The sequence below is a fragment of the Zophobas morio genome, unplaced genomic scaffold (assembly GCF_036711695.1).
Source record: "Zophobas morio isolate AGI-343-1 ecotype UQ-CSIRO unplaced genomic scaffold, CSIRO_AGI_Zmor_V1 ptg000011l, whole genome shotgun sequence".
NCBI classification, from domain to species: domain Eukaryota; kingdom Metazoa; phylum Arthropoda; class Insecta; order Coleoptera; family Tenebrionidae; genus Zophobas; species Zophobas morio.
The window spans coordinates 10,988,690-11,011,928 of NW_026972116.1; the positions used below are offsets into that span (position 1 = coordinate 10,988,690).

The window sequence follows — 23,239 nt, forward strand, 5'->3', positions numbered from 1 at the left end:
TGATTTTAAAGGAATATATCAGTGAGCTTTTATTAAAATCAAAAATACGGATCCGTTAGACAAAGCGCACCGACAAAAAAAAAAGCTGTTCGAAGTAATATCAATCCAATCATACATTTTGAAATTGAAATAAGGTAAATAAAAGAAATAAATTGCTTGTCATCTTTATTCTCCTACAAGGGTTTAGTTTTGACTATGGAATGTAGACGAGATCTAAATCAACGATGCAACAATAAATAAAACAAATGTTCTCTGCTGAAAGCAGTTCGCAGTAATTTTAACAATGGATTTCATATACATACTTCCAACCAGTAATTTTTTATATCCACTTTTAATAGTCTGTATGTTCATTGTACTTTTTTTTAATTAAGATGTACGCGTCTAGGAGGAAAAATTTTACGAAATTGACACTACTACAGTTTCGACGTAGTCAGAAATTTTATTAGTGTTATAGAGCTATAGACTTTTTACCATGGTTTTTTAATTTATTCGCCAAATGCATTTAAAGACCTTGTGTAACATTTTAGTGGCAGTACGACAGGGTTTTTCTTGAATCCTCCTTACTTTTTCTCTGCGCTCAAAAAACCTTCAACTTAATTACAGAATTGTATATATACCCAACAATGCAACTCGTTAAAGATAGGAGGAAGTTGCACGCTAATTTTATTGTGCACTTGATTTTCTGTTTGTGAACTTGTCTCTGAATCTTGAAAAACTTAATTACAAGTACAACTACTGTTTCAGGCAAAAGCAACAAATAAAATATTTGTATTTTTCGCCGAGATTATATCTCAATTTCTAAGAATGTGGGCCATTTATGTAACGAAAACAACACAGTGCAGTATTTTCGTTGAAACTTATTTTCTAAAATGAGAGCGTATGTTATGAATAATAAAGTCAGAGTTTATTTACAATCGCATGCTCCGTCTTTATTGGTAATGAAAGTTTAATCAGTGTATTGATTTTCGTTAATTTATTAATTATTTACTGTAACTTTACCTTTTGGAATAATGTTCACAATGAAGCCATTGATCTTTTCCACATATTTTTGTTATCTGTGTTTGATTTAAACTTTTAGTAATATTTTAATTTGTCTAAAACTACAGGTACAGGTATTTGTTATTAAAAATATTAATTGTTATTATTAATACAAAGTTCTGGTTAATTACAAAATCGTAAGTAAAACTACTATGATCATAAAAATTACACGGTAGTTGTAATTCTAAGAGAGGTCTGTACCCACTAAATACGTTTGTATTTTAAAACCCAAAGACATATAGGAGACGTCTACAAGTTAAGTTGTGAATATTTTAATTGATTTAAAAAAAAAAAGCGAAAAAGGAAAAATTGAGCCCGAGTTCGAAAATTTCCAGAAAATGCGACGCTGAGCTTCGAAAAATTTCGATCGAGCTGGTTAAGAGATTTTTCGCTCATGTTACATACAACATTTTTTCTACGACTTTTTTTGTCAAATTTAACCGTTTTGTTACAAATAGAAGTAGAAGCTGATGTTAATATTCGCGTCATCGTTTAATCTTGTTTGTCTATGAAGTTATCAACATAACTTTTTGCCACTGTTGATGACTTTCAGTCACAGTGCCTTTTTATTTGCAGCAGCTTCGCACTGGTATCGGCCAACATTGTCGCTGAAGTCTTGCGGAAGCAATGACCCGGCCTGTAAATAAAATAGGACTATCTAAATTTAAATTAAATAGCAATTATTTGAGAAAAACGGCCAAATGTGTTGGAGCCAATGATTCAATAGAAAAAGGTTAGAGTAAACTCTTTAAAATATAACAAATGATTACGGTTCTTATAGAAAATTTTTATCTGCTACTTATTTAAGAAATTTTATAACTTGATTTCTTAACAAAGTTTGCGAGTTTTTTGCTTAATATCCAGTGTTTTTGAAAATATAAACGTACCGTAGATAGAGCAAAGTGTTTCATAATTTTTTTATTTGCTAGCTTTTCCACTATTTCATCAATATCTCCTATTTGCGACAACTAAATCATTAAACATTACTTTCGAGGACTTTGAAAATATGTAACTATTTTCAAAAAAAGAGCAAATTTGACGCGGCTGTTGATTAGTTGGTATAGTACCTAACAAATATACAGTGTACCTAATTAAAAATGTGGTCAAGAGTATTACGTCACCAGCTTTGTTTTTTCCGTATGTCGTTTCCGAAATGAATTTTGAAACTGTCATCCACTTGTCACATCGATTTTTGTAAATTAATAACCTTTGAACTGAGTTTGACATCGCCATGACAAGACATCGCCATGACAACTGTCTACGACGAAAAAACTATAAAATTGTTTGTTGTTTTACTTTTGGAGTATGTAGATGAGCTTGATTAGAATTATTATTTTTGACGTACCTATGTCACCCAGGTGAAAAGCGAAGAATACCTTAATTTTAAGTAAAAAGAACAACATTCGATTATGTGACAACTATTTCATAGTTACAAAATTGTGTACTTTTTGCAAAACTATAGATTTATTAGTACTACCGACATATTTGCTTGAGGTTCGCTTATTTGATGGATCGTGTGTAAGTTTTCAGGTAAAAATATGATACCTCTGTACACAGTCGCAAAAAAATCAAAAATCAATTACATATTTCAAACAAAAATAATAATTCTTTGGATTTTTTTTGTTTTTTAGTTTTTCAGTTATTTGAAATGAAAACTCAAAAAGTAGCAAGAAAAATCGAGAGTTTAATTATGGTTACTCAGTTCTTGATGGGGCTTTATCTTTAATTAAATTATTGTAATTTTCATTTTCATGTTTTAAGACACATTCCCAAGTATGCGATTCTGTGACACGTCTGAATCGTGTTTCTGTGAGTTCTGAGCAATAAAGAGAATTTATTTTCATTCACATTGCTAAATGCAGAGCTTTCGTTACCAAAATTTGATATCTAGTATAGACCCTGGATTTTTAAAATCAGTTGGTACTTTTTGCGTATCAATGCGCACTGCTGCCTAACTTAATCAATAACAACAGACGACACAGTCGAGAGAAGACAAACTTGCAGACAGAAATGGAATACCTATTTTTGCATTTCTTAAGAATCATAAAAATTAAAAGAAAATTAGCGTTTCATTTTGTTGGTATTAATTTATTCTAGTTAGTGCTCAATTTGATTTGATTTAAAGCTGCATTTAAAAAAGCCCAAAAGATATCTATTCGTGATTCATATTTTCGTAATTTGAAAACAAAAAATGATTTAAATAATTAAAAAAATCGCTTGTTTCAAATTAAATCAAATAGTGCAAAGAAAATTATTTTTTCAGATGCTTAATCTAAAACATAACGTGAAAATCAATCAATATTGACTAATGATTTCAATATTACCTAACATAATGTTTATTTGCTTATACAAATCATAACTGAAAAGCTGTATCAGCAGAAGAAATCACTTTTCATTGTGTCGAAGGTATTGAATAATACAACACAGTAATTTTCATTGCAAACGTGATTTCTGAAAGGAAAGAACAATGTATTATTTATGAATATTAAAGACGTCCATTTACATGGTAGTTACAGCAACAAATTGTGATGGTTGCACGTACCGGTTTTCTTCAAATCAATTTCTTATGTTACAAGTTTATGTTACACGGAAAAATTCAAAATCCAGCAGTTCTGAGATGGTAAGGTGACTTTTTTCGATAATGTGCTAGTTAATTACATTGCTTTTTCCTTGAGTTCATTAATGATATTTTAGTATTGTAGCTATCAATATGTCGAGACATGCAGCGAGACCACTTAAATTTTTTCTTTTTTTGGCGTACCTCCAAGGAAAACAACAGAAACGTAATTAAAGGACAGAACGTGTATGCTTGCATTAGGTTTTTTGAAAGTTTATTCTTTGAAGAACGACGAAGGAAAAAATTATGTAAAAATAACGTTACACTTTACACAAATGCTTTAAATACCACATGGATCAACGCACTCTTCAGTAAGTTAATTTTATTGTTGTATTCCAGTGGCAGCTATACAAAAAACCTAATAACAAACGCTTATATTAGTATCCATATCTAAAAATTATGTCCGTGTTCTTAGATAAAAATCCTCTTAATATGATTATACCATCTGTAATGAATTTAAATTTAAACAACTTCATTTCAAGCGCTCTTGTAAAAAAAACAGATATGTATCTATCGGCTTATGACATCTAGCTTAAAATGCCAATGACAATTTTTTTAACTATCCAACAATCTCGGGGGAACGTCCTACTTGAGATCGAAAAAACAAAAAAACTTGTAAACTACTCATATTTATGAAACTACGTGGCTCCGCAGAGCTTATTAATATTTAGTATTTAGATCGTACAATCTGTATTATAAATCCCAACAATTTAAAATTCATCCGACTTCTATGAGTACTTCAAGGTATTATTGATTAAAATTAAGATTGAATAAATTGCCGGGAAAAAGTCGTCGCGTAGAGAGCGGCGAATGTTTTATTGGTTTTCTTAATGTGGCCATTCGAATATCTCGCCGGTAATTGTCGAGATGTCAAGTGTTAAAAATCAATTAACGTATTTCATCTCATAATGGTTCATGGTAGATCCGAAATTTTCGACCATGGTGATTAAAATTTGCATTCATTTACCAACAGGTTTGTTATGCCCAATCACCATTGAATGTTTACTAGATGAGTAAGAATCGCCGCCTTTAGCCGTTAGATTGTGGGCGACGTCAGAGGCGTACATTGGGGGGGACCATCATTAATTAACATAAAATTAACTAAAATTAATTGAAAGACAACTGATAATTTCACAAGTTCATTCGAGGTGTTGCGAATTGTAATCAAAGAGAGTTTGAAGAAACATTTCTTTCTCTACTTTTACAACACAAGAATATCCAATCTTGGTAATAAGACAAGTTCTTCCGTAATCTTAACCTTTTGTTTTTCGGACATGTGCGCCCGTTCTGACCATGCTTATTGTCCCAATTTCCCGGCAAGGTGGCTTCGACCGTCCGTTTTTGTGGTCTTCCTGTTTTTGTGTCCATTATTTCCATTCCCTTATTGCAGTGATAATAAGTCGGTTTTTTGCTGCCTCGGGTCCGGATCTAATCACAGGGCAGTTAATATTTCGTTTTAATGTAAAAAGCCGTCGCAGGTTGGTGGAACTGAACAGTGGTTGAACAAGTTACGTGTTAATGCATACCGAAGAAGCTGTACTCGTTGGTAAACAGATAACCCGCTGCAGATAGCCTTTCCCAACGCAGCAAATAATTAACGTGACCCTGCCATCAGAATTACTCATAAAAGTCTATAAATTAGTGATGTGCCGAGCCCAACTCGAATTATTAAAATGGAAACTGTTCGACGTTCTCGGTGAAATTGTTTTAGTTTTAATATTTCCCTATTGAGGACGAAACTGGGACAATGTGGTGCATCCTTTGTTCACAGGATAACCAAGGTAACTGGGAAATAATTGCTCGGTCGTTAATTAATGCGACAATTCCGGTCACACTGCGGTGGAATATTGTTAACAATTGTAGACAAAAACACGGTATGTAATAGAATTTTGCGACTGTGTTTTTCTTGTCGGTATGGATGTGACAGCGAACTCCAGGGACAGGAAAATTATTGTAATAAAATTTTTACTTTCGGCTTTGTGTCTCCCTGACAGTAAACATGCACGCTAACTTATTTTGCAGAAACTTTTTTAGAATAGCCCGAGTATTTCAGGAATTTTAAACGAATTTTAAACTTTCGATTCATACTGATGCAATTTTACATGATAATTCAAAAATTTTTAATCAACCTAATGGCAGGATGTTTGGACTTTGAGCCAATTAGATTTATTACTGTTGAAATCAAATATTGAAAACTGAAAAGCTTTTTGCCTCGGACATTTTTTACAAAAACGGATGAACTAAGTATATTGCCCCATTTTATACTAGTTGCTACGGATTTGCTGCTAAATATTTTTTATTTTTTCAAATAAATTACATATTATTTAAAAAACATACAAAGTCTCACTATGACCGTCAACCCTAACATAACTCTTCAAAACTTGTCATTCAAAGTCATTGTTAAAGTATGAAAATACGTACTTGAACTATTGTTTTACAAGCAGGTACAGTCGAAGATATGGTTGACGATCTGAATGGTGAAGATAATATCTTTGATAAATTTGTCCCAAGTGTTAAAGTTCCCTGTAGCAGCAATTTTTCATGTTGGTTTAAGCCAGAAATTATTATTAAAGATATCAAGACGAAAAATAATTACAGATGCTTATATAAAAAGCACAAGATGTTAGCTTATACCGATAATGTTAAAAGTTTTAATAAGATAAAGAAGAATATTTGAAAGGAATACGGTAAATTTAAGCAGCAAAAAAGAATCAAAAGTGAACCGAAGCATATTTGGCCCTACATCAGTGATAAGAAAAAATCTAGTGAAATAAAGAAAAGGTTTTAAATCGAACTTATATGAGTCATATAGTGCAGTAGCACAAACATCCAATTTATGCCATGGATGTTCATTATACATATTTACATATAAATATTACTGAATATTGCAAAATTAATGAAAAAAGTTATGTGTAGGGTGATTCAAAATACAAGCAATAATGGTAACTACGGCCTCACTTACCGTAGTAATGTGGAAATGTAGGAAAAACAAATTAAAATTCGAATGGGGCAAAACCCCCATGCACCACCCTCGATTCGATGCCACTGATCAAACTGATTTAAACAGTAGGTGGAAAAACGTTTGAATAAAACGATGTAAACACTTTCAGTTTCAATTAAAAATCTAACAAACTTATTTCTGGTTTTCATTCGTTCATTCACGTGGTGGTCCTGAGAAGGACCGATCTTTGGTAATGCTTCATGTTGATCGCCTTTTTTCTGACGGATGCTTGGTCCTTGCCACAACGATTCCATCTTGTTTATTAGCATAAGAGCAACTTAAAATCGTACTACCCTTTTACAATAAATGTAGAAAATGTTGTCCTTGATTAGCAATGCAGGTTTCAGCACGTCGCAACATGTTTGCACGGATACGTAAAGAAACTCCTGGAGTTCCACGAACTGTAGAGGCTGCTACTTCCACTTTTGTTGAAGTTCTTCGATAGTTTCCGGACACCCCACAGACAAAAATCACACGGATTGAGACTGAGGCCAAACTACTAGGCCGTTTCTACAGTCCCTCTCGTTTGAAAAATTTGTTCTTCAGCTTGCAGTATTCCTTTGATCCTATCACACGCGCGATTTGGAAAGCGCAAGATCCAGAATTCGCCGGCCAACCTGGTGTTTCCATCAGCCACACCACAAAGCATTACCTTGTTTAATTGGAAAAAATCACCATAATCCAATACGTTAACCGAACATACCACGGCAACAACTGGCCCTTATAGTGTTTTTGCACGCTGCTAATCAAAGCGCCACTTTTTTGGATCTTAATCCTAGTCGTTCTGTGCCATTCATTGAATAGTAATTATAGTAGGTCAAGAAACACCACCAGTGGCGTATATAACAATTAGTATTTATTAATATATAATTTCAAATATTTTTTTTTCTAGATAGTGCTACCAGTTAGGAACGTGAACTTTACACAGTACCATAAATCTTATTGTGAGCTATTCCCCAATTTTGTTTACACACATTTCGAAATCATCCTGTATATCTGTAAAAATTAATTTTGATGACATGTTAACGCAAGATCGGTTTAGAGTGGTGTATTATTCAGTGAAATCTATGTATTAAATAGTTGTTGTTATATCTGGTAGCTAAGTATCATTTGAAGTAAGTAATTGCTTATTGTCTTGAAATTAGACGCCGTTGTACAGAAACAAGTTTTCTTTGTTTTTGCAGAGCGTTCTTGTTCAAAGTATTTAAAAGTTTGAGTATTCCTTTTAAAATTAAATAAAATGCACAGTTCAATTTTATCCGTAATCACCGATCGTAGCAGCCTTGGTTTATCAAGTACATCGAGGTGTTGACATTCCATTCACCAAAAAACTTCCTGCAGGTAATTTCATTCGGGCAGATCTTGCAAAAACGAGGCTTATTCAAATGAAACTCTGTTCGATCGGCGGGATTACACAGTTAAAAAACTCGAACAAAACCAACCAACGAATAATTCTTTCAGTTTATTAAAACATAATAGTTAATTCTAGCCGTTTCTCCGAAAACTGTCAAGGTCGCTAATTTTGTTTCATTTTTTTGCGATAAATTAGTGAAGCGGATAAGATTTGAACGCATCGAGATCTTTAGTGTCGGTGTTGAAATTTTCCGCTCTCTTGCCTTCCATTGATTTTGACATGTTAATTAAAATCAAACAGGATTGTATAAATAATAATGTATTCAAATTAAGCGATCGCTTCATCAACGACCCTAAATAGTCTATCTTATGACCATAGTTACGTCCTTAATTATCTCGGAGTGTGGATCTAATTTCCGAACTTGTTGATGTTTGGAGAGGCCCAATCCATGAAATAAATATTTAATCATTTACAACTGGCCTTCTTTCATATAAAATGGAAATGCTGAGCTTTCGTCGCGTCTGCGGTCAGCTGTTTGTCCTTCTGCCGCAATTGTTGCTGTTTAAAATTATTGATCTGGTAAATTATGCGAACCCTACTACACTTCGAATGTTTTATTCACACCCCATGACTATTCAGGTTTGCTTTGGGGTGGTCCTGAATAGGTTAAGGGTAGCGGAAAGTAGCGAAATCTGTTGGATGCTATCGATTTTTATTGTAACTTCTCTAATAGTGATATAATTGAAAGCTTCCAGGGTAGACATTTTAATTAATCTCCACTTTTTGAACACATATAAGGCATTTTGATTTTTAAGTCGGGAACAGATAAAACAACACAACCTCATTCGTAATAATGTTCATTGATTTTTCCATTTTATGATTATAAACCACTTCTTAACATGTTACCTTAGGAACTTACGGTAAGATATATAGTTCGGGCTCGGAAATATTAAACGTTGACTAAATGACTTTATTACGTGTCTAGTTAGATTGTGTGCAGGAATTAAAAATTCTGTGAGTAAATTATTAGTACCAAGAAGTTCATGGGGACCTGGAAGTAGTCCCATTAGCATTTGCTCGGTCATGGTTCATATTTCATAAGCACAGCTCTAAGCTTTTATACATTACTTCTATGGTAATCAGCCGTCTACCTATTTAACACTGCATAACGGGGTTCAACTATAAAAGTTCCGCATACACATTCAAATGGATATTAAAATACTGAACTGCAATCTATTTTGGACAAAGTAATAATTAAGGCGGACATAATTTGCGCTATGCAGGAGGCTAGACTAATAAAATAACACAAACATGATATAAGAACATAAACTATGTTAAATATCAACTATTTTTCCTATTTATATAAAGATTGCTTAAAAACGTTTCGCCTCAGTGTTTGTTCCTCAATTAAGGTAACCCTATATTACAAACTACACTCTGTATTTTTTTTCATCAGGTTTTTGACTTTTCTGTTATGGAATTTCGTATCTTAATTCGCTTGTAAAACAGTCAAAAATATAAAAAAAGAGAAATTTATTTGAAAATCATGAAGTATGAAGAAATTGTCAATTTGCAAATTTAATCTCTCAAAAATGCAATACATGTTTCTAACAACAGTGTCTGATACGATTTCTTTTGTTAGTAGGGAATCTGGGAAAAGAATAAAATCTAATTAAAAAGACACAATTATGGTTTATACTTTTCAACAAAACGCCGCATATGGTTAATTAATCACTTTCAATGAAGTTGGTTTCCGCTTTTTAGATTATACTTCGCGGAATTAGATTTAATATGAAAATTATTTTTGTTCGTACTTTTATCTTGAGTCTCGTAAACGCTGTAGCAGAAATCAGAAGAACCCACACAGTAGATGCAGTTTTTCAGCTTCCAAGAAGCAAAAAATTCCAAGTTAATCTACATTGCGGCTTTCACAGCACATTAAATTTTCCTCCTTTTCCGCACTGAAATCAGTAATTTGCAGCTACAAATTTAATATCTGTTGTGCTGGCGTAATAGTTAGGTCAGGCGTAATGGTCCTCGTTACATTCTTGATGTTTTGTAAAAATGAGAAATTCACGAACCACCACATCCAGTTTTCACGTAACAGTGATCACAACTAACCCTTGCAACACCAAACCGTATTTAAGGAAAAAGTGGAAGAGCCCGGTATAAATAGAAAGCGTCGCCCTCCGCCCTTTCATTAGCGGGCCAACTCGCCATAAAAGTAGAGAAAGCCGAGATAAAGAGTTTATTATGTGTAACAAAACCAGCCTTGACAAAGGATATTCGCGTCATTTTGTCAAATATCAAAGATAAAGCCCATCTGAATGGGCCTTTAATGTGTCCATTCATAACAGAATTTAAGAGGTGAACAATTCCAGTCGTTCAAAACGAGCATAAATAACACCCATGAGGCGTTCTCGTTCGGAGGAAATCAGGTGCAGTCACTCACCACTGGAGAGGGTCCATACCCTGAGGCCACTGTCAAACAAAGAGAACGATGGCCGTTGATCGACGGAATGTAGCTAACTGAACGCAGCTCGGCCGGTTTTTACTGGGTCACATACTGACTTTACTTAAAATTCATAAAACGACCATTGCGATGGGTGCGATTTTTTGCCGGCCCAAAGTGCACCAGCTTTGCCCATTTGATACGAGATCCGAGGGCATTCAACCGAAAAATTGCAAGCAAATAATCGACGAACATAATCTGTGCAAGTCAGAGTTGATTAGGCAGATGGGCACTTTTCCGGGCGGTCGAAGCAAGATGTTGATTGTTGACGATGGATTTATGTTGCTGTGAAACTCGCGTTTCCTGGCCTACCATGCCGAATCTCGATCCGCCAAATCACTGATATTATGTCTCCAATAAAGTTTTATAACTTTAATATTTATTGTAAGTTAAATTGAAAGGCGAACTTTAAGTTATAAATCTTCAAAAGGTCATAATTTGAAGACAACGGTATTTTTTTCTCGTGAAAATTACTTTGGGAACGAACAAAAAATCGTTTTATAATTATTAAAATTACACTGAACGTGTCAGAATTGACATACGTGTCATTGCTGAAATGTTTCTATTTTTGGACAATTATTAATCGAGTCTCCGTTTTAGATCATCGCTGTATAACAAATAATATAAAAAGTCACAGCGGTTTACTAATTTATAAGTAGTTTAAAACTAGATATAATATCTATAGTACAACATGCTACGTATATAGGGTGTCTCCGCTAACGGGAAATAACTCGGCCCGTTGGTCGATTGGCAGGTTTTTAAATTAGTCACCGATTACTTAAAATGCATAAAACAACCGTCTTGATGTATGCGTTTTTTGCCGGCCCAAAATGCAGCGGCATTATTCACTTGATACAAGATCCGAGGGCATTCAACTGGAAAATCGCAGGCAAATAATCGACGCACATAGTTTGTGCTGGTCAGAGTTGATTAGGCAGATGGGAACTTTTCCGGGTGGTCGAAGAATCAAGATTCTGTTCATTGACGATGGATTTATGTTGTGAAACTCTCTCATTTCGTAGCTCACCAAATCGAACCTTCTGCTTATTGATCCGCCAAATGAGTGATATGCATTGAAGCCGTATTGTTCTTAGACGTATTTGTTACCCATAATGGGATAATACTGGGTTTGCTAAACGATTATACCACATATAGGTACCACGTTTTTGCTGTGTTTCAATAAGGCATAAAATTATACCATTTGACTGAATTAAACGAACTCTAATAATTATAATGCAATATCATGCTGTGAATTTATTATGGTTTCGGTTCCAGTTAAGTGCTCGTAATATACCTGGCAGTTTTATTATCGACAGCCTTTAATTAGGGTGCAATAAAAACATTCCAGTTGTTCCGCGCATATTTGAAATCGAATTAGCGTGGTTCGGAATCACGGCTTGCTCACACTAGTGTTATTTTCTTTGTCCGCGTTTCTTGATTGTTTGGAATTAAAAGAATCTTCCCGCATGTTATATTCTTTGAATTTAATCACACAGCGTAAGATGAAGCTAATCTGTGGTAACTTTAATAAGACGTGTTAGGTTCGTAAATAATGGTGTGTACAGGAATATAGTCATCAGTTTTTTATCGTAAAAAGAATAGCATGATACCGTTTATATGAGGATCCGAGTCATTTCACACGATCTAGGAAGAAAAAAGAAGAAATATAAAATCCAATTAGAAGTAATGTCGGCAGTTTTTTGTGGATGATGCAACTTTACCACGTTAGGCAAGTTTAATTTAGAAAAGTTCTGCATGTACTCATTATTATAAAATAGTGATGCACAAGTTTTGTAGATTTTGTTATTAAACTTTTATATAAGATGTTTTCGGTTTTTTCATTTTGAATTAAAATAGCAGACGTGGAATTAAATTTATGAGGCGTTATAACTTTGATTCTTGCATTCCTGTTTGAATTTTGAGGACTCCTTTAAAGGGTTGAAAGAATAAATGTCTGTAAAGTAATGCAGATAGGTGTTGCCTTTCTTAACCTATATATACCATTTATGTACCGTTTCTGATCAAAGTGATCAAGTTTAATTTTCTAAAGCTTTAATTTTAGATTTAATTAATTTATGCGTGTTTATGTAACCCTTAAAAATAAAGAATTAAATCAAATGTATTTAATTGTTGAAAATTATCTCTGTTTTGAGGCATTTCCTGTTAAAAGACATTAAATCTGTAATTAGATAAATTTCCGGTATCAGCATGTGTGCATCCAACATAAAAGCTTATCGAAGTGAACATTCACCTCACATTATACGGTGATTGTGGGAAAAATGTTTTCACCTTTTAATAGATCATGAAATTTTAACTGTGCTTCATAACTGCCTCTGTTTATTATATTTTAAGTTTTTTTAGTAGAAAACAACAGCTAAGAATTTTGCCACTAACTTACGTTTCATGAAAGAATTCACTCGTTCTACTTAAAAATATCTTAGGAATATCGTGCAGATGGTCAAGCGTTAACCAAAATTTGCCAAATCATCCCAATCAACAATGTGATGACGTCATGTCAACGTTTTGTATGGTGAATGTTATGTAAATTTTATAAAATACATACTCCAATACTCTTGTGGTTTATGAATCCGAGTTGATTTTTTACCCTAGTCCTAAATTTTTAAAAAAAAGTCAAAGTTGTATTTTACAAATTGTTATGGAAATTTATACGTTTACGTGCTTCTCTTGATTTTACTAACGTAAATTGGACATAGATTCAATAGCGGATTAGCGCAGGTTGCTTGTGCGACTTTCATGTGACTGTCTCGTTTGATTATAAAAGTGTCCTTTCATACGTCTTGTATTAGAAACCACTTTTTGAGTCTTTGAAGACTATTTTTCATCCTCAGGTTCGGTAAGAATTTGGAATCTTCGCGAAAATTCTATGATCATATTTTTTCTTCGATAGGAATTCTCAAGGGGTTTCATACCGCAATATTATTATGAAACGTACACAGTTATATAAAATGATTACGATGGAGACGTTTTGCTTTCCCAAATTACAATGCAGAAATATATTGTGTTCATAATAAGTACTCCATTTGCTATTGAAGACGGTTATCATTAATTTTTCTTTTGTGATGGGTAGAGAGCGGAAAATATGCACCAAAATTTTGAGAAATATGATCATATGATATGCACCAAATTTATGCAAATATGCAGTAACTTTCTTAATATATGCAGAGATATGCAAATGCATATGCTCCAAAAATTAAAAAAAAGCGAACTAAATTTATTTATAAAATACAAAAACAGGGTTCCCGAGCTTACGGTTTATTACAAAAAATACATAAATCACATTGCAAAGTGTTTAATTACATCTAACACATAAATCACGTTTTTAAAGATAATATTCTTATACTAAAAAATAAATCTAAATAGAACAAATTAAAAAATAGCAGTAATCCACTATTTAATTACTATTTTGGTAACAATTTATTTTTTTCGAAATATTCTAACAAAAAGTTTTTCCGGTGATTCTAAAGTAAGTATAAGTATTTGCAAATAGAAAAACTGCGTACTACGTCTACAGATGTAAAAATACTTACCGGTTTAGGGCAGGCGCGACAAAACACAGTTCGTTCTTGAAGAATAAGTTCGGGAAAAGGTTTAATCCATAAATTAATTTGAGTTATCTTCGACATATTGATTCACCTGTATCCCTTTAAATGCTTTCAATACAAACTCACGATGAAAAATAATAGTATAACGTCCCTTCGACCACCACTTAACCAACGAACAAAAATTTTGGGAATGAACGGTATTTCCAAAAGTAATTAGGGCGCGAATTTACCTGTAAGGATGGCTTAACACCCAGTGGTGTTTTCAAACTACCATAAAACCCACACCTTTCCTAATTATTTGAAGCTCAGGGCAATATTTGCAACATGATTGATAAAATTTCGTCTTTCTAGATAAATTCCGATAGAATGACGATCATTTTTTTTTCAAATTAGTACAAAAATTGATAAAAATGCAAAATATGCACCCGTTTGGTGAAATATGCAGCAGAAGGCAAATATATGCAAATATGCAATTTTTTTATAGCTGTATTCATTTTTAATTAGCATGATTCGTTCACATATTAAATATCAAGACATATATGCAAAAAATAACGGATATGCAAATTTCATAAAATCCGCTCTCTAGTGATGGGTAACGACTTAAAAACGGCTAACTAAAGCATTATTATGTTTGGAAAATACCAAGAGAAAAAGGTGTTGCTATTGAAAGATATTAGATCTTACTAGCACGGTCAGTGTAAAGGTTACGTCCACCTTCCAGACCTCAAAACGGCCTTTGTTACTTCAGAGAAGCAAACCATTGGCGTAATTTTCGCTGGAGCAGCCTATATTTTCCGCATCAACTCAAGAGATTGTTCTCAGAATCTAATATTTCCTCATTTACTAATATCGAAACCTGTTGATTTCTCCTCTGGATGACGTCCAACATTCTTCTTGGTCAGGTTCGCATTCTGTGAACCGTGAAATGAGCAGCGATTCGGCCCCGCCAATAAACCCTCCATTATTTGTTCATATTTCATGAATCCATGTGATGGTCTCTGGTCATGGTGTCTGTAGCACGATAATCGCTTGCACCGTCCAGCAACATTCCGTGCATCGGCGGATCAATCAGCTCCAAGATGCCGCATTAGCATTTCTCGACTATCCGGTTTGTTCAAGAGCCGGCTCTGGACATAGAGGCTCTGTGCTCCTGCTGCTGCCTGCATATGAGATAATCTTCGTGATTGATTTCGGCTTAATGGGAGGCGCTACGCAAATTCTATTTTGTGGACGTGGCTGGTTTTAACCAGGTCGGGCTTCGGGATGGAAGCGGATTTAATGAGAAAAATTGATGGACTCTGGCTTCGATGTCTATTGATAGTGATTTTTCAGTTGCAGGGAAGGAGGCAGTGAGGAGGAAAAAGGCCAAATGAATGTCGAAAGGTTTAAATTCAGTTAGTTTGTATCGGGAGTGTACATATCCGAAATCGTAAAAGGCATTTTGTTGAATTAACAAAAATTATAGATAGTTATAATAGATTCTGCAACTATGGGTTATATGACTCGCAGGATAGGGTAAAATATGAAATTTATGTATATAGTGCTTGTAAAATTTCTAACTACTCAAACATAACTAGATGATCACCTATTTTACAGATACCACCGCAACAAGATTCTAAATTTTCCTATAGAAAACCAGCTCAGCCAGCTGTTGTTTTTGATTTATTATTATTAATGTCACTAGTATCGCGTAATATCCGAAATCGGTATAAAATTAAATTTGTATTACTAAGTTGAAAACCAAGCTTAAATATCACCATCGGATACCGGGAAATTTTTGGATTGGGGATCACGAAGGGGAGTGTTGCAACCCATGATTCTAAACAATAATTATGTTCGTGTACTATATTTCCTGTCCTGTTCCTTAATTTGGACATTTTTGTCTTTTGTGTATAAAATTTACCTGTCACAAAAATTAATATATAATAATACATAGTAAGTATCAGTAATATGTGTATAAATGTATCACAAAATTTAAAAATTAATATACATATATTAATACATAATAAGTATCAGTAATTGTGTATAAATGTATACATCCCATTCGTATAATTTAAATTGAAATAGTTTTCAACAGTTAAATATTTTTAGCAAGTCATCTACACCTGTGGCAGTATATATATTTTGTAACGCCAAAAAACCGTCAGTTTAATTAAAAAGGTTTAATTATTTCGCCTCAATAATTGACTCGTGAGTATTTACGGAACAGGTATTTAAACTTTCACATAAAATATAGAGCTTTTTTCTATTATACACAACAGTATGGAAATAATTTTTTACGGAGCGCAAACCATTTTTTGTGGACTAAATTTATTACAACGCAAAAAGTTCAGAAAAATGTTCGTTATCAGATTTCATTGATTCGGTCGAAAATGTCAGTTTCTAGTAAAAACATGGCAGAAATAGCGAAGGTTATTTTAGAATTTTGGGGTTTTATTACATTGTAATCAAATTAAAATTCATGTAGATCCAAAAATAATTACTATTTCAGTTGGTATCAACAAATTTTGTTTGAAATTGGTAGAACTGTCACCACGTCTTACTCCTGGTCACGGTTGCTCCTGGTTGTCAAAACTGACATAGTTGACACTGACATTCAATGTTATTTATTATTATTAAAATGTCATAACATAACTTTCTTGAGCGCTTAAAAGCGACTTGATGACATGCATTTGGAACAGATTCTTCACACTTGGTTAATTCTATTGCCAATGCATTCTGTAGAATTTCTACTAAAAAAATTGTCATTGATTAAAGTTACAATCGATGACACTCTTAGCCAATGGAGCAACGTTGCAATGTTTATTCATACTTTGCCCACTATGATGTTATGTACAAAACTAAAATATTAGAATGTAGATTAAGCAGAAGCTCTTATTTCTCAACTTCTCTTTAGGTCCTTCGTCGAACCTTGGATTTCCCAGGTTGAAGCTAACATTGAATGTTTCAATCCATTTGTATTATTGTTGTTCTATATGTTGCTATCATGATAAGTGTCCCATTTTCCAGTTGTTCATATCAGGTTCCGGTACTGCTGTCAAGAAACTACGAACCAAAAAAGGTCCTGGCATCAGCACTTTGTCGTCGTTCGGTTCCTCCGTTCACGGACATAACAGCCACGAATTCAAAAATGCCTATACATATACCTACCAGCTTGGTGTAGCCGTTTTGAAATGAAATTTGATCGATTTAACCCCTGATTTCCAAATGCCACCCAAATGCTCGAACTGACCTTTATTCGGCGATCTGCTGTTCCTGGCGTTCGATTACGATCCGGCTCAAAGTACCAAATATCGTTGATGATAGTTCGCGTATGCGATCCAAATGGTGGACCGCGTGTTATCTCGAAGGACCAAAATGTGTATGTATATGGAATTCCACAACGGATGGCATTTGATTCGCTTTTGTGGTTACAATGGGTGACGGTACTGTGAACTAATACGCATCAGAGAAGCAAGAAGGCGTGTTTTCACTTCAGTATTTATTCTTACTCTTGGAATGCCACAATAAATGGCACTCAACCGCATATGAGGTCACGATCGATGTCACTGTAAACCAATGGTGCTCAGCGCAGCAAAAAGAGTACAGTTTAAGCGTTCGAAAATTATGAATTTATTTGGGAACAGTTGAAAATTACGTTTTCTTTCCTTAACCTGTCAATGTGGAACTTTTATCCCAAATTGCCGAAAATTGCGGCAAAATTGCTACTCATTTTTCATCATATTCTCGTGCGCATGCCCATGTCTTCTGATTGGTCCTAATAAAAAGCTCAGTACTTGTAAGTAGTATTCGATTCTTAAGCACTTCTGTGTAGCGACAGTTGTCAAATTTATAATTATATCGAGCGAGCAATAAAAACACGATCAAAGACAGTCATGGATTTTTGTAGATTTGTCTTTGATGAATTTTCGTCTTGTTAGATTACCGTCAATTTGAAAGTTTTAGTTGAAAATGTAACCATTAAAGTTAACTTTAAAAAATCCATGGTTTTTCTTGTTTCCGTGGTAATTGCCAAGTAAAGTGACTGGAAACGAGGATTCAGGTGTAATAAAGTTTTTCATTAATAGGCAGATTCTTTAATTTTTTTAGAATATATTTCAATATTTTTAATCAATTTCTTTAGAAAATTTGCTATTTGTAAATTAAAATTTTAACTTTTTTAATAGAGTAGAGGAGAAGAGTGAAAATTATAACTTTCTAACATTTGTTCTTATTTAAAATTATTCATCGGAACAAGTACAATTTATGATTCAAGTTTTTGTTTTGGAATAACAATTTGAGGTGTACAATAGTTCGTCGTGAGTTTCATCTCGTTAAATGTCAGAACTACTACTTTATGCAAAATACAATCATTTTTAAGCTGATCGCTGATCTGTGGAAACAACCACGAATATGTCCCAAATGGAAAAAAGATAATCCTTCTGTAGTAGCTAATTACAGACCAACATCTATAATCTTAAACTTTTCCAAAGTATTTGAAAAAATCTTGCACAAGCACCTTTACAGCGGTGTTCAACCTTTTAATTCAATATATATGCGAAAGTTTAGACTCCCTTAAACAGGTTGATACTGAGTAACATACAGACTTCCGTAAAGCATTTGATTCTATAGATCATTATATACTAATCCAAAAATTTTGCAATATTGGATTTAATGTTGCTCTAATACAACTAATGAAATCCGATGTAGTCAATCCGACACAGTTTGTCGAATTTCAGAATGTACGGTCCAATCCTATCACTCCGACGTCTGGTGTACCTCAGAGATCTAAATTGGGACCTCCGGTATTCCTAATAAAACAGACATAAACGCTCTAAATTATTGGTGTTTAAGCAATCGTTTGCATTTAACTTTAGAAAAATGTTTTCTTCAAACGTTCACTCGGCCCGATAATCCAATAATTTTCAGTTATGCAATTAACAACAACGAACTGGATCGAAAAACGGTTGTAAAAGACTTAGGAGTAACAATTGATGAGAAATTGATCTGAACACATTAATTCAATAATAGCTTCTTCATATAAAAACTTAGGGTTCATCTATCGCAACTGTCAAAATTTTTCGATACTGATTGCTTACAATCTAAATATATGTATTACTCTAGTCCGATCAAAACTAGAATGCGGGTCACTAGTTTGGTATCTTATCTATCAAATTTATGTCCCGCAAATAGAAAGTGTACAGAGAAAATTTTTGAAGTACCTTGCGTATAAAAGAGATAGGCATAGTATCCTGTTCAAGGCATTAACCATGCATATTTGCTCGAACGGTTTGAATTATGTTCTCTAAATTCCAGGCGAATATCCTCCTCAGTTAAATTTTTATATGAACTGCTTAATAATCGTACAGACTCTCCAGAGCTTCTCAACAAAATTGATATACTAGTTCCCCGTATCAGCACTCGTACGCCTATCCCATTTTATCCACCAAAAGCGCGTACAAACATCGTTAGGAAAAGTTCCATATATGTATGTGATAAGTGCAAACTTCAATAGGTTTGCCAATGCGTATGATATATTCTTTGACAGCATAAAAACATAATTCACAAAGTTATTTAAGCTAGAAAAGCATTGTAATAGAGTTCATCAGTCGACTGGTCACTTTCAGGTTTTCTCGACGTTTCTTAATAGAGTTTTTTAGTAAAAGCCACTCACTTTGTATAAAGTAACATACTTCCTGTACTTGTGATTTATTAACCTCCATCGATTTTGTTTATTCTTATTATATTCTTTTATTGTTTAGTCCGTTTTGTTCTTTAAACACATAATACGAAGCTCTATAACACAGCTCTAGTGCAGCGCGCCTGCTTCGCAGATCAGAGGTCGACGGATCAATGCTGGGCTAGGGTTTATCCTATTTTCCCGAAGATTTGAGATTACTGTTATTTTTAATATTACATTGCACTTATTCAGATTGATATATGTGTTTGCTAAAATGTTGATGACATTATAACAACATTTTTTATGGGAAAACTCACTTGAAACAAACGCATAACATGCTTCTTTACCTGTAGTTTAACAGCCCACGCATAGCTTTATTTTAACTTATAGCGGTCATTATATAAAAATAAAATTCCCAAAATTAAATTTTACAATTTCTTGAAGATGCATTTGTTCGACTGTACTTCAAAGGTGAAGAAAAGTTCTGTCTAAATAATTTTAGATCAATTTTTAACCATCTTTGTGAATTGGGGCTAGCTTTTTTCGGCTGTTGTCAGAACGCGCATTTTTTATTTAGTAGGTATACGATATTTCATATTTACAAACTAAATATTCGCTAGCTATAGGTATTGTTTAAGCACCTATAAGCGTAGCCTAATTGCACGATGTCATCTCGACAACCGATCGATTTGAGACACGAGAAGCAGTTACTTAAATAACTAAAAAAATTGAACTTTTAATTCAACGTACTACGAGTAGTTACGGTTGTATTGAATTGAAAAAATGGAAGAAAATTTTTAGCATCGTCAGCATTTACAGTTGCGTTTTACGGGTTCTTTTAGATTATTAAACGTTTTCGACATTCAAACAGAGTAGCAAAAACTGTATCCAATATATTTAATAGTGAGCACGCCAATTTTTTTAATCGCGTTCCAAGTCTCGGCATCTTGAATAGATAGGTTGTCACGCACAGATTCGACCGCTGTTTGAGTTAGAAAACACAAGTACTAGAAAACTGTCACTGTCGAAGTTAAATTTTAATGAAAAGCAACCACCTTATTAAACAGTTTTTGTTTTAAAATTTGTACTTACAAAACATTTTTTGCTGTTGGTAAAAGGAGGTCATCATAGTAGTATAATACGTATAATGTGTATTATTAATTTTCATATTGTTAGGAGGAAACAACGATCTTAAACGGCAAGGTTTACCTAAAACAATTTCTGTGTATACTCGAAGGGTGCAAAAGCGTGGAAAAGGTTGAAATTTACTTGTCCCATAAAACATTTTTTTCCCTCAAAATTCTGTCAGTTCAGCCTCTCATCAATCCTCATTACGTCCATGATTTGCGAAAATCCAAAATCAAGCAATTCATATAGACATAAACCGAGGTGAATCGAGTAAGCAACTAATCAATTACAACACGAGATCCTCTCCAGATTTGGTACCGAATTTGTCATGTCAACTTATTTCGCATTCTTTTACACGTTTCGTACTCGTACACGACAGGAAGCAAATTTTATTAACCGCTGATTTAAAATTAACCCATTTTTTGCGTACGGTGCGAATGGGCATTAATTCTGAGTGAAGGAAAGGGCAGGGAGCCTCTGGCGCTCGGTCAGTTGATGTGGGTTGGCAGCTCACTTGTTCGTTGAATAGTAAACTAAGATAAGTTTTTTACTGGCAAAACGCAAAATCATACCATTTGTTCGAACTTTGAACGTCCTCATAATTTATTCTGTTGTTAATGTGTTTGCGTTTTGGGTAGGTGAGCGTAATGAAGATTTAAACGGTCGTTCAGGAGGAGTAGGAGGAGGAGACTCATAAAACTTGAGCTGTTATCACTAATTAAGAATAATTGATTTATTTTCATAGCCGCAATAACTTGAATCCATTGGGTTTCGTTTTATGGAGCCATTTTTCAGTGGGAAATTAGGTGCGTGTGAGAATGTGGATTTGGCGTAAGCAGCACCTTTAGGCACAGTTCGAACAGTGGAACAAAAAGGTGTTAACGAGACACCAAATTTATAAATTATAAATATATAATGAGTATAATCGAGAAAAACAGAGATAATGAAATCTCGGAAGTCTTAGTATTATCATTCATTCGCTTGCCCCTGCGGTATTTTCATTAACAGATTATTGCGACTGCCTGAGACGCGTACCTCAAAATCAAATATCTACTTGATTTTGAAATAAAATTTTTCCCTGAAATTCTGAGTTGTTTTTTATTGGCAATAAGATTCTGCGGAAGAAGCAACAGTCGCCGCTACGGATAACACTTCACTTTATTACAGTTGTCCTTTTTGAATTTAGGGGAAACGTTTAGATGTAACTTATCATTTTATGGAAGAGATGTGACTCGTAATGGTAGTGTTAGATGATATCTGTCCAGTTGTAAAGATCCGTTTTTCTTATTTTTTCCCTTGTGAACAAATAATGGACACCAAAATCGTGTTATAATCTTAGACATGTATCTCCGTGTAAAATACTGCGTCATTCATTTTTTAACTCACCGCTGTTGTTTAAAATGGAGTGATAATTATGTGAACTTTCACAAATTAGAGTCATTACGAATAGCATTTTTCAACAAAATAGTCGGTTTTGTTGCTGATGAATAATGCAACGAAATCTCTTTAATTAGCCTCAAATCAACAAACAACAAGTCGTTTTGTGTTCGGCAAATATTTTAATTGTGTTTCTTGTACGTGTCATCATTGTTCTTTGAAAATCATCAATGCATTAATTCACACGTGCGTCGCACCTGTTCATACATATGTAAATTCGGACTTTGAAAAAATCGTCATCGTCGTATGCATGTAAATTTTGGAAATTACTTTCCACCCTACGAAGTGTTAATTTTAATTTTATTTAATTGTTATTACAGACAAAGCGGGCATTTTTTATTTCGTTGTCGGTGTTATATAGAGGAGATCCGAATAATGACCGCCATTATTTTTAATTAGGCGTCTAATGACACGGAAAGGATTTATTTTTATCTGTCGCCCCATATGGTTCAATCTGTTAATTTGAATTTTATCGCAGTAGGTGGCTTGTGATCATACCGATACAGTTAGAACTCATAAACAAATTCCTATTGGTTTTCAGAACCCTATCAGTAGAGTCATTTCTCCCGAGAATTCTTGTTTTGCTTTATACATTTGATGTGTAATTCCACCGTGATACATATGTGTGGCAATCTAGTTGGGAGCTAAGGTATGCTCTACTTATTATATCGATGTGGTGTGGCATGCGGATTTAGAACTCTAATTGCTCTGTGGGACTGCATTCATTAAACATTTTGTTTACTCAACTAACTCTAACGGTAATCTCATGTTAATACCTTCAAAGGTAATACCAACTATATATGTTTCATGATTCTGCGGTTTATTACATTACCCAAAGCTAATTTAAACATGAAATTTTTTTCTGTCTGCATTTCAAATGCTAAACGTATTAACCACAACATTAGCTGGTTACATTTCTATGGTATTATA

At 33.8% G+C, this 23,239-nt stretch overlaps 1 protein-coding gene across 3 annotated transcripts in view; it reads left to right on the forward strand.

Moving 5' to 3' along the window:
- The window catches only part of LOC135126912 (uncharacterized), a 459,555-nt gene that overhangs the window by 1,303 nt on the left and 435,013 nt on the right, over positions 1-23,239 (forward strand). The window lies entirely within an intron of this gene.